Genomic DNA, 13,748 nt, shown 5'->3' with positions numbered 1-13,748 from the left:
GCAACGAACAGTGATGCGTTCACTTAAGCTGTTTTCTCACGTAAAACCAGTAAGCCGAATCACGTCCCTACAAAGTCCGGAGTTTCCCTTTCACACATGTAGCACACAAGCAGAGATTGTCAGATGCGTTCTCACTTCCTGGAAATACTTTGTTTGGATTAGGCAAGGGGTGGCGCTGGTTAGAGCAGGGTTTCCAACTCTAATGCTTCTGGCTTGTGACACAAGCTTTCACCTTCAGTCTCATGCTCTCACGCTACCCAAACAATTATCACGCCAAAACACTGCAACAGAGACAGGCGGACGAACGTATTATGGTCACCGTCTTTCTGGTATATACAGCTCTTAAATTACTCTTTTTTTGGTGTGCAATGCTTATCTCTGTGTTGATTGAACAGGTGTTCAGGCAGAAAGCATGCAAACTTATCCAACGCGTGCCAAGAGTTGTCTCCCTCCTCTGCCTGTTTAATTTCCTCACTGACAGCATTAGATAGCATTAAGACTTGGTTATACAACAATTATCTACAACTGAATACAAAAAAGACTGAAACATTGATCATTGCTCCAGAACAAAAACTACCCCAAATCAAACTACACCTCTGTTCCTTGGACTCCTCCTTCCAGTTCAGCCTAAGAAACCTTGGTGTTTTGTTCGACCAATCGATGTCTTTGGATGGTCATTCTAGACAGTTGGTCAGAAACTGTTATTATCATTTGAGAAATATCTCTAAATTGAGAACAATACTACCCAAAGTTACCATGGAGATGATCATTCATGCTTTTATTTCTTCACGGTTAGATTACTGCAATTCTCTTTTTACTTGTTTTAATAAATCTTCGCTGAGCCGCCTTCAATTGGTGCAAAATGCAGCAGCCAGGCTTTTAACAGGAACAAACAGAAGGGCACACAATACCCCGATTTTGTTTACTCTCCACTGGCTTCCAGTAAAATACAGAATTGATTATAAAATTTTAGTATTAACTTTTAGAGCACTACATGGACAGACGCCGAAATATATCGCTGATTTGTTGACCCCTTACTCCTCTTTCCGCACGCTTCGTTCCTCAGGTCAAAATCTCCTGATGGTCCCAAAAACCCGCCTCAAAACTCGGGGAGACCGCTCCTTTCAGGCAGTTGCTCCCAAATTGTGGAATGCCCTGCCCCTGTCGCTGCGTGTGACCGATTCTATCGTTTATTTTACAAAACAGCTGAAGACACTCCTATTCAGACAAGCTTTCACTTGACTGAGCTATCATTGTTTTTATGTTTGTATGATGTTTTTTAAATTGTTAATCTTGCTGCATGTAAAGCACTTTGTGATTCTGTCTGTGATAGGTGCTATATAAATAAAGTTTACTTACTTACTTACTTGACAGTCTGTATCAAAGCAAATCACATTAACACTGTAAACTTGCTCACACACAGTTTAAGTTTGTTAGAGCAATTCCACTTAAATGTTTGTTGCACATGATGGTTAAATCTCAGTGTGTGTTTATGTATTGGCTTTGTGTCTGGACAACCCGTTCTCACTCCCAAATCATAAAATACAGACGCTTGGGTAGTGTCTCTCAGCGTCAGATTCGACGCAATAAGCACCTTTCAGCGTGTGTTTGGAACGCACTGGGCAGAGCAGCAGAGTAGCAGCAGCAGAGCAGCAGCAGAGCAGCAGCTCCGCGGCGCTTTAAGATGACGTAGTATTTAGAGCGACAACGGTAGCGAGTAGTATGAAAGCCCGAAATTCCGCGTAGGGAGGTTGGTTAGTGTGGTGGATGGGTCAAACAACACAGGACTTTCCCCCACGGAGGCCGGGGTTAGTGTCCCGTTCTTGTCCCGCGTGTCACGGAAACGTACCTTTTATAACCCCACCAATCTTTTCCTAAACCTAACTGTCCCGTTCTTGTGCCAAATGTCAGTTAAACGTACGTCCCGACCCAGAGCGTCCAAAGTGACGCAAATAGTCCCGACCAAGCACGTTTAGGAAAAAAGGAGACTTTTAGCGTCAATAACAAACGTCAAAGGCACAAGCCAAGCGTCCGTATTTTAAGCGATCGGATTGAGAATGTGTTGATTAGGACAAGTTATTGAGTTCTTTTGTTTCTTTTTGGTTCTCGCTACTTATGAACATTCAATAAAACAGTGTAGTTTTGATTATACAATCTTTGATTATTATAATCGTTCATTAGCGAATGAACCTGTGCTACCTTTATTTCTAATATTGTGGAATTGTGAGTATTTCCCTGGGTGGACTGGGTGGCACAGTCAGGCCATAACGTTAAATTAAACACCTAAGATCCCGCTACATGTGTAAACTGCATCCTATTTTACATCCTGATAATTAATTAAGTTCAAATATGTGCATGTGATTGAGTCCATGTGCACTTGATTTAGCTGACAGGCTAAAGACCGTTTTCATGTCCCATCTAACTGATTCGCCGATAAAATAAATTAAATTGGAAATGGGCTACTTTGGCTCTGATGCAGCCGCCTGTCTCTCTCTGTAGTCAGCCCTCTGTAGTGAGGGTATGTATGGGAGTATTACTCTCAACCAACACCAAGGAAGGCATCAAAGAAGGTGTCAGCATTGGAAGAGCAAAGGCTCTTTCTTTTTAAAACAATCTTACATTTCTCGTTTGCAGCATTTCATTCAACACATGCTTAAAGGCATTTAAACTGTGTTGGAGTTTGTGTTATTCTTATTTGGTCTATCTTAAATATGTTTAAGTTATGGCCCCTCCATGCATACATTATGGGTTAGGAGAAAAAAACGCTCTGGGCTATTTGCATTTCTTTAAACCAATCACAATCGTCTTGGGCGCAGTGACGGTGGCTCTGCAAAATAGTCTCGGGACGCACCATGCACAAACACCCCCCCCCCCCCGCAACATACAATATTAAAGGAATTGAACTGTTCACAAAATACAGTAACATGAGCTATTGAAATTAGCTGCATACATTGTTTAACATCATTTTCTCTTACCAGTGTATTGCTGTGTGTACTTAGTTCACAGCAATTCTCTCCAATCAGTGCCAAAACACCCTGGTTAGAGAGTAAATGCCGCAAACATATTCTTTGTAAATCTTTACAATCGCAGGCCTGCCTTGTTGCATCAGGTTTTGATCCTAATTTTCTTTAAAACTTGTCATTTTCAGTTTGTAGCTTGCTAGCTCGAATATTGTTGTTGTTTCCGAGTTTCAGAACGGCAACACACAGAGAAAGCAGAAGATGAAGGGACATGGCAGGCAATTATCCTGGAAATAGATTTTCGTTGAAATATGATTGCCCCCCCCCCAATCCATTGGGCTAGAGTGCTGTCAATCTGACAATTGTGATTTCCACTGGGTCAGAGTACTGTGACTTGGCTGCCTGTTTTGCCAATCTGTCCAACATTACATGTCATTTGTCAACATGACCAATTAATGTTTCTATGATGACTATCCACAATTCTGATACCATGGAACCAGCGCTGGAATAGTTTCTTAAAGCGCCCATATTATGCTCATTTTCAGGTTCATAATTGTATTTAGAGGTTATATCAGAATAGGTTTACATGGTTTCATTTTCAAAAAACTCCATATTTTTGTTGTACTGCACATTGCTGCAGCTCCTCTTTTTACCCTGTATGTTGAGCTCTCTGTTTAAGCTACAGAGTGAGGCATCTCACTTCTATCCCATCTTTGTTCAGTCGCACATGCGCAGTAGCTAGGTAAGGACTACTACATAGAAGCTAGCGCTGCTAGCGGTTAGCCACCTCATTTTCAATGGAAAAACACTGCTACAACACACACGAGTTCACCCTAATCTACAAAATAAATTGTATAGAACTACTTACATGTCCCTGTTCTGCAGGTATTCCACGCAAAGCTGGAAGTGCGCCCTTGTTTAGAAGCAGTCTCCCGGCTAATCCTGCCTTGTACTGACCGAAGTTTGGGAAACAGCTAGCTGATGTGGTATTAGCTAAAGTGGTTAGCACACACTAAATGTTTCGGCCAATGACATAGACAGCCCTGCCGATTTTGACCAGCTCACCCGGAGACTGAAGGCAGGACACGTTCAGAAACCCGTTTCTCACTCAAAACAGCATGGATGTTTTTTTTCCAAGTTTGTATGCATGTGGAAGCACCAGAGAAACAAAATAACACCCCAAATCCCAGAAAAATTTGGGGTATTATTTTCATAATATGGGCACTTTAAAAAAGTGGCAGACTGAACCTATAGAAAATGTGTATTGTGTTTGGCATTATGACCTGTTTCAGTAGCTAAAATTTAAACCATATCTTAACCATAGTTTATTTGCCATAACCACAATCTTTTTCATTTTACCCGTACCATAGTTGTAATGCACATATTGTAGTGAGCGAGGAACTTTAAAAACATTGTAAGTAAAATCAAAGAAAGTTGCACCTGCACCTAATCCAGTATTTAGCAGAATCGTCTAGACATTGTTGTCTGTCGATAGCTTTGGTAATTTCATCATCACAAGTTTATTCAGTAAATCAGAAGCAAGGTTTTGAAATACAGACAGTTAGTACAAGCAGAGTCTGTAAATGTATGCAACACAATCCCCTAGAAAATGCATGAATCAGTAACGCAACGCATCTCCACCAAAATCCAATAGTTGCTTTTCTCACTATCTCGAAATTGTTTCATGGAATAAAAAGGTTTGTGATAAACTGACAACATATCATAGTTTCTGTCCCTGTTTTTATTCAGTGAGAAAATGAATCTTGTTCCACAGCTGATGAATGAAATGTAGAGTTGATCACATCCCACAGCAACATTCTTGTCTCCTGCTTTATAGTTTGATCCTTGAATTCTGCCCGAATCTTAATTTACGGGGGAAAAAAAGAGCAAAGATTAAAATAGCGTGCGTGGTATTTTTTTTCAAACTTTAAAGAGTTTGCCCACGGGTCATAAGAGTGTAACCCTTGATTGGTAAATAAATGGGAAATATGTAAATGACAGAGACTTCAGAGCAGAGGGTATAGTTTATTTTCTTTTTTTATAGGGAATGCCGAGACTAATGTGAACGTCGACGTTGAGATATTTGTTATGGACACACTGTATGAGAATTGCATATACAGTAGATGCAATTACAGTATGTGGATATAGACCACTGGCTTGATAATTCCAGTGTTTAAGATGATATATTCTCCCCACGTGAAAAGAATGGATTGAGAAAGCAGCTGCCGCCGGGGTGACGCGGAGTTCATTCATACCTTTGCTATGGAAATGAAGTCACTGCAACACTTCATATTTGTTTTCTTGGCCTCATTTAAAAAATAAAGGTGTCTGAGCAGTAACTTGTTTATAACAATAGCAATTCAATTGGGTGTTTGTCATAGACCGCTGCACTGACACTGCTTATTTGAATAAACAAAAATACATCCCCCCCCCCCCCCCCCGCATGAAGTGAATGCAATAATCATGCACTGTAAGTGAATAGACTTAGCCGACTCCATGAAAAACCATTGACTGTTAAGCATGGCAATACATTAATTTGAGTCAGGCTGAAACATCTTTTTCAGTTGAATTTTTCATTGATTATTGGGTCAGGGTGGATCAATGTGGTTAATAAAGACAAATGTTTCCCAGTAACTGCCTGATTGTCCTCAACAACAACAACAACAGATTTTTTTTTTTTGAAGAGGTGCGCAGGATTATGATGTATTTGTGGTCATCGGTCTACATCGATCCAGCACATGAGTCATCTGTAAAGCCAATAATCAATACAGCAAGAAAGCAAGAAATATTCAAAAGAAAGAAATTGTCAGGATTTAGAGAAATGGCGGACCTAAAAATGCAGAGACGACGGGGCAGTGTTAAGTTCAAAGATTTAATTTAAATTTTAAAGATTTAATAAATAAAAAGGGTTACAACAAAAAGAGTCCTGAACAAAGCAGGCAAAAATGGTTAAAAAAAATGTTGAAGAAGCCAGGAATCAAAAATAAACTGGAACACCGAGACAACCGGGGTAGAAACACAAACAAACACACACACACACACTCCAGGTACCTGGTATAAACTACTGATAAAACAGTTAGCTTTATTTTTCTATTGTAACACTTAAAATTAAGGGAGACCTATTATATACCATTTTCAGGTTCACCAAACATTACACAACCGGACATCTTCCAGCGGTAATGTGACCCGAAATTGGGGAGAAATTAACAACATTGGCAGCCAAGATTACAGCTTTCCCTAGCGTTAGCATGCAGCTACTTGTAGTTGGCAGTGGATTGTATTGGAATATAGCAGCACTGTCTACAGTCAAAAATCACAGATAAAGGCTTCTTAACCAAATACTACACAACCGGACATCTTCCAGTAGTAATGTGATCCGAAATTGGGGGGGAAATTAACAACATTGGCAGCCAAGATTTCAGCTTTCCCTTACTTAGCATGTAGCTACATGTGACAATGTAAACCCTCCAGTAGCGTGCCTGCCTGGAGCAGAAGACCATATATAGAAAACGGGCTCCGTATGACGTAATACAGAGCCGAGAGTAGAAACAACTGTTGAAACCAGAGCGATCAGAACAGTGGGATATCTGAGGTTTTTGCTCACGGGGATTTCTTTTAAATATGTTTACCTTATTATTTGAAACTTTGGCCACCTTTAAAGGGACACTATGCAGTTTTGGCCATTTCTTTGCTGTTTTCTCGATTTTTGCTCGCAGGTTTCTCTATAGAGCTCCCCCTACAGATTCAGAATAGATATTTGGCAGCTCCTATGTTTACTCGTGTCTGAGTCCTCGCTCGGTCAGTCTGCCGTTTCCTCTTTCCCTGTTCCTCCGACAATTCTTTCCTAGCTTTCTGCTTCTTTTTTGCCGGCTCAGCCATGACGATAGTGTGAAAAACTCCACCGCTCACAGGCGCTAGGGGGGAGCGAGACGACCTCGAAAAAAGTAATATAACCATTCCAATGACTCCGAAGCTGTTCAGTTAAGGTTAATTAAGCTAAAAAAAAAACTGCATAGTTCCCCTTTCACATGAAAATCCGGCATTGCAACATTATAGATATGACAGAAAATACGGAAAAGCATGATAGGTCACCTTTAACACCACCTGTAGCATTTATAGGGACATTTAAATGTGTATATTATACCATATACTGTATATCCTATGAAGCATCTGTAACTGGTGTTGATGAATGATGGATTACACGCAGTATACCATAGCTGTAATTGTATTTATTTATATACTGTATGATTACAAACATGAACAAATGAATGCAGTGTATTATAAAGCCTGTATATGTAGGTACACATGCACACATGCAAATCAGTCACAAGCGGTTTATAAATATGTTCAAAACTGACGACGACATCTTGAGGGCAAAGGTTTTATTCTAGACCATGGAAATAGAAGTTTGGCAAAACAAAAAAATGACTCAAGGTTTAAGTTAATTTCTGAAAAGAAATGTGAAACCCATCCATCAAATCTTCCAATGCACCTTTCTGACATGGCAGTTCAACAAGGACATAATCTTTGTTGTCTCAGTCTCTTTACCAAGGTGATGGGAGGTGCTCGATTTTTGGCAAGCACACGAGAATGATCTATTTTTAGCCGATGAGGTGGAATCATTATTGCAGCAGAAGTCAAAAGAATGCAATGAGTCGACAATCGTTAGCGTGCATATTGCATACACACATCAGCACCATTTATCTTTGCGTTTTCCTTTCATAGGCAGAGACGGAGTGAGTGAGCAGCTGAGGGCTTCAGTCAGAGTTCATGCAGACTGCAGGACAGCGCTGCCTGATCCGCCTGCCATCACACACAGCAGAGTCCTCCCTTGGCCCTGCATGCTGAGCAGCCACCAGGCCACCTCTGACCCCTGGCTAGTCACAGGGTTTTGATCCTACCGTCAGCCAGCGGCAGCACAGCTGTACCAGCAGAGGGAGGTGTCCTCGGGCCCCAATTAGACTCCCGAGTCCCAGCCGGCCTGCCGTGGCAGCCCTCCTCCAGGGAGCCGGGGCCTGACACTGATGCGGCTGTACAGCAGCTGAAGGGGAGGGCAGCGGGAGGTGCTACCTTTGAGGCAATGCCAATAAGTGGTTTAAAAATGTATGGCACCCTTGTTAAACTTTCTTCATTTCACGGTGCCATGGCAACCGACTCGGGCTTGTGGCGTCGTTGGCGGTAAGAAAAAGGATGGTCACATTTCTTCTCTTAGTCTTGCTCTTACACACACACGCACACGCATACGCATACGCACACGCACACGCACACACATGCACACACACACATTTCAGTGGCTGTTCCAGTGTAATGATGCTGCCCAAAACTGGTAAAACATCTCTGTCTTACTCTTACATATACAGTACAGACAGACACACACACACACACACACACACACACACACACACACACACACACACACACATTTCAGTGACCGTGGCAGTTCCAAAACTAGTAAAACATCTTTGTCTTACTCTTACATATACAGTACAGACAGACAGACAGACAGACACACACACACACACACACACACACACACACACATTTCAGTGGCTGTTCCAGTGTGATGATGCTGCCCAAAACTGGTAAAACATCTTCGTCTTACTCTTACATATACAGTATAGACAGAAAGACAGACAGACAGACACACACACACACACACACACACACACACACACACACACACACACACACACACACACACACACACATTTCAGTGACCGTGGCAGTTCCAAAACTGGTAAAATATTGACAATGATTAAAGAATAGAATAGGAACTGGATTGAGGTGAGGTTTATTGTTTATAGATGCAGAAGGCTAAATTTGCATTCTATAAATGAATACTTTTTTTTTTGTCCCATTTTTTTCAAAAAATTAAATGGTTCCTTACCCCTCAGAGATCCATCTGACAACGGTTTAGCCTCTGGGGGCAACGGTCAATATTTCATTTCACCAGCGGATATCTGGGACTAGACTTTTTCTTTAATGCGCGGTTAGCAACTTGAGACATGCAAATGGAGTTGTAGTTTAGAGACTACGTCTCTATAAACAGATATCTGCATATGAATGCAGATACATATAAAAAAATCAAAAAGCTAACAAAAAGCTAAATCGTTGCCAGATGACATTTCAGCCAATGGTTTCTGGCTCCAACTGCAACCAAAGCCCGCTCAAACATGATTGGTCAATACTACTCGGACTACAAACAGAAACCAGAACTTGAATATTCAAATACCAAAATCTTTGTCCCTTTGACTACAGATTCTGCATTCACATGCAGATATCTGTTAAGAGATTACTATCGTTGACATAGAGTCAGTCAAAAAAAGCTAAACTAAAAGTCACCAAAAAAAAAAAAAAAATGCTCACTAATGCTCAGTCATTATTTTCAAGTAAAAACTACATTTTTTTCTGTTTGTTTTTATGTGCTATTATTTTATTAAGTTTGTTTGTTTGTTTTCTGTTATTCATTTATTTCCATACATGATTTGTATATGCGAGACCGGAAGATATCTTGTTAAATTGTGGTGTCTTGTAATCCCATATGGGATGGGCCAAATGTTTGGCAAATTAAAACGATCTATTTGCAATGATGATGGCTACATGTGTGCATTTAGACAGGCTGCAGCTTACAGTATTTGTAATTTCAAATTGACCTTTCGAGGTAGCAGCACAGTTTAAGCTGTTCACATTCAGTTCTTCCTACTCAGTCAAACTCACTACACTTTCACGTTTACACAGTTAAGTGGGGAGCAGTGGCTGGGCAGTGGCTAATTCCTGGGTGACTGCAGCTTGTGTTATACTGTACGGGGCAGGCACAGTGGACTTACTGAGGTACGGCTGAAGGAACATGACAGCGGTGCTCAAACCCTGTCATAGACACATTCAGGTGATACTGTTGCAAATGGTTTAGCACGTTTGCGTTTCCACAGACACATACCCGACTTTGGTTCAACAATGTCGGCACACAGTTTTTGTCCAATCCGCCACTCTTTGTCCAGTGTTGCTTTAAATTGTAACAAAATGACTACATGACCTGGATGGCTTTTCCAAATGTTACTATACTGACAGCACGCGCTACATGAGCTATAGCCAGGGCTTAATTTGAGCCGGCACCTCCGACGTTGGATCCAGAACCTTTTTTATTGGATCCGGCACCTCCTGTGTCACTATGAAAAATGAATCGCCTAAATGAAAAAAATAAATTACTGTTTGTGTAGTGTTCAATGTTGTTATCTGTCTTGTTAGTCTTTATTCCCCATTGAAGTTCCACAAAAGTCTTGTGTTTGCATTTTCGATGCGCTTTGAGGTGAATTATCAGGGTAAGACAGAGGGGGGAGATCGAGGGACGGAGGGAGGGGAGGCATTTCAAGTGACACATGCGCTTGTGCTGGTTGAGATTGCTGTTAGCCTCGTTTCACTCAGGGGAAAAATGTCAAAAAGACAACAAAGTTTGCTTAACTTGTTCAAATACGCTGGCCAGTCGGATCCCAAACAAGCAAAAATCGTTTCCGCCGATCAAGAATGTGGAGACATTACATTTTGTACCCACGCAGTGCATGTTCTGAAATTAAAATAAACATTGCCCTGATGTACACACAGCGTTGTTCAGTTTTTTTTAGTCAGAGAAGCTACGTAGCTACGTAGACCCCCGTTTTTAGTCGCCGGATCCACCCCCCCCCCCCGTGCTCCAAGACCTCCCACTTTACAAATTAAGCACTGGCTATAGCTACACTTAGAGCCTAACACGATTAACATGGCTAACAGACAAGGACTGACCCACTGCCAAAGCTGTCTGGGTGGAACTTTCATACTGTCAAATCTGTTTGTCTGTCCGTCCGTCCTGTTTCCTCAAAGTTACATTCTCGCATTCTCCATTGCGTATTAAGGGAAAAGTACAATATAAAGTGTATTTTATCCTGGATTTCTTTTGTTTTTGACGTGTCACATCGAAGTCTGCGTAGAGAGAAGGTCAGGGTGGATGGATGAGTCACACAAACAAGGCACTGTCACCCAGGAGACCGCTCTTCATGTTCCACGTGAAACCAAATGTCAACGTTGACGTATTTTAACTAAAATACGTTAACTTACTTACTCAAGTAATGTACTTCACTTACTGTACGTATATCACTTAAGTTACATAAACTTACTTTAACCCAAAGTAGTTTTGTTTCAATTCACAATGTTAACCACGGTTTTTAAACTATGACCGTTCCACAACACACGCCTGTTGCTAGTACGATGATGTGTAATCCGTGAGAAAAGATTTCCATGAAACCTAATTGATAACGCAGTTTATTTGTATGGGAAAGTCATTTTTTAGGAGACAGATATATATCTCTCTATCTATCTATCTATCTATTGAACATCGATATGTTCATTATATAATATAATACGCAGGACACATGGCTGACAGCACCTTCTCAACTTATGTTAATGAGCATCTCCCAGTTGAATTGTGGCCAGCAGCCAGCCAGTGCGAGGGAGTGAGAATCTGTGCTGTCAGTTACCCAATGTGAAAGTAGCCTGGTAGGGACAGCCTGTAGCCTCGTCGCTCAGCGACCAAATATGGTCCACCCTAATGCACCCTGCCTCTTCATCAACTGCGTTCAAGTGCTTGTTTAATGGACATCAAATTCTTGAAAAGAAATCGGCGCCGTGCATCATGAGAAACAGTTAGTTCAAAGCAAAAGTCTTGTTTTGATTTTAAGAGGCAAGACCCCCCCACACCCCCTCGCTGCTCACCCCTACACACCTCACCCCCACCTACTGGCATTGTCAACCACTCTGTGATGCAGGACGGCGCTGAAAAGCAGCCAGACGGCATCACAAAACATTGCAGCTCCCGAAGGTTAAAAAGTGAGGCTGACATAGCAAAGCTGCATTGTTATTCCAGCGTTTATCACGGCGACGTCTTTTCTCTTCACCAGAAGTTTCTGTTGCTTCCCTGCTCTGACCAGAATGCCGCTCCACATTGTGAAAATGGGTCTTGTAAAAGGGGTGGTGAGGTCAAATGCCAAACACCTGGTTATGTTGTTGGGATTCCTCCTGCTGACAGACCTCAAAATAGATGACTCAATGTCCCTTTTATATGTGCTTCTTTTCTGGGTTTGACAGAAGTGGGGATTAAATGTGAAGCCTACTTCTATACATGATGTGCATGTGAAAAAGACAAAGCTTTCATTAAGGATTGAGAGTCCGTTCATGGTAGCCATATCAAATTCCACCAGACCGGCTGAAACTATTCAGCCCTGTAGCGAACCTCTCTGGAGGGGCTCTCGGCGGGTTCAACCCTTGCCAATCAGTCCAGCCTTTTGTTCATTTGCAATTTTGCTCTTTTTGTCATATTTAATTACGTTTGAGAGAAGTCAATTGTTTCGCTGGCATTAAAATAATTTCATTTTCTGAAAATCCAAGTTTCTGTGTTTGGAGCGGGTCACAAGACGCGTGAGATCCTCCACAGCTCGGCAAAACACGGAAGGAAAGATTGATGAATGAAAGCTGCGAGCCACATGCTAACAGAGCATCTCTGTTTGAGTGATGAAGGGAATGTTTTCACTGTTTCTCACTGATGATTTAAGATGGAGACAATTCAATCAGGAGAGACTTCGTTGCAGATATGCAAACATTTATTAGTAAGATATAACAAAGTAAGTACATACATAACTTTGGAGATTATACTCCATTGTAAAAGGGGTATATGTACAATTCTAAGGTTTAGGAAAACCAAACATATCCCCCAATGGAATCTAGACACTGGTGGTGGTGAGAAAAATCCGTAGACGTAAAAACGAGCCGTCAGCCGGGAGAAGACCGAGAACACCGTGTCGAAAATGCCTGGAGGTAGAAGGGGAGGAGGCGGGTCGCACTCTCGTCTGAAAATACAACTGACAGAAGCAGGAGACAGAACAGATTTAAAACATGGTAGTCATGCTGCGATTGGCTTGAACATACGTGCCCGATTCTGATTGGTATACAGAAACGTAACACCCACCTACCAGCTGATCAGTTAAAGAGAAGAGAGATAACGTAATTGAAGTCTCCCTGACAGAATTTACGCTGAGCTACACTAGCCTTCCCATTTAATACACATCAGATGTGATCAAAGGTCAGCTAGCTACTATTAGCTACTTGCTACTGCATTACTATACATAGTTTTCTTCATCTTAGCTGTACATGTTTGAATATATGGCTTTTGCTGTTTCTTTAACAAAGAAACAGCAAAAGCACAACATACCCGAGCATCGTTAAGGGAAGTCATTTTGAAGAAGCCCAGTTTTGTTCGCTGTGAAGTATTGCTTGGATAAAGACAAAAAAAATGCTTATTTCACCAGCTCTTGTACGAACGTGACCCCGCTGGAACTCCAGGGGAGGATTTCTTGCCTAAGGTACCCCAGAGATGTGATATTTTTCCCCAAGTGATTTATTAAATGGGGCCGGCTGTAGAACAGTGTCGGGCTGTGATTAGAGGGGAGGCCCGCTATCATTTTCCCTTGGGATGTGGTGTGCACACATCTATGTGACAAATTAACATCAAAAAGTGCCTCTTATTTCTAGAAGCGAGGAGGGAAACTTCCTTATAGCTGATTTATGTCCTCTCACCACTCCCACAGACGGTAGCCACCCTGACCATTTAGACAGCTCTCACATTAAATGGAGCCATTTCATTAAATCTGAAAGCAAATTACGTCATTGTATTTGCCCTAAATATGACCCACCATAACATGCAATGATCTCTCAGGATGAGCAGTCACATGAGATTTTGCCATCTGCGGGGATTTTATGATTGTG

This window comes from Sander lucioperca, chromosome 16, assembly GCF_008315115.2.
Source record: "Sander lucioperca isolate FBNREF2018 chromosome 16, SLUC_FBN_1.2, whole genome shotgun sequence".
NCBI classification, from domain to species: Eukaryota; Metazoa; Chordata; class Actinopteri; order Perciformes; family Percidae; genus Sander; species Sander lucioperca.
This window is presented reverse-complemented; position numbering follows the sequence as displayed.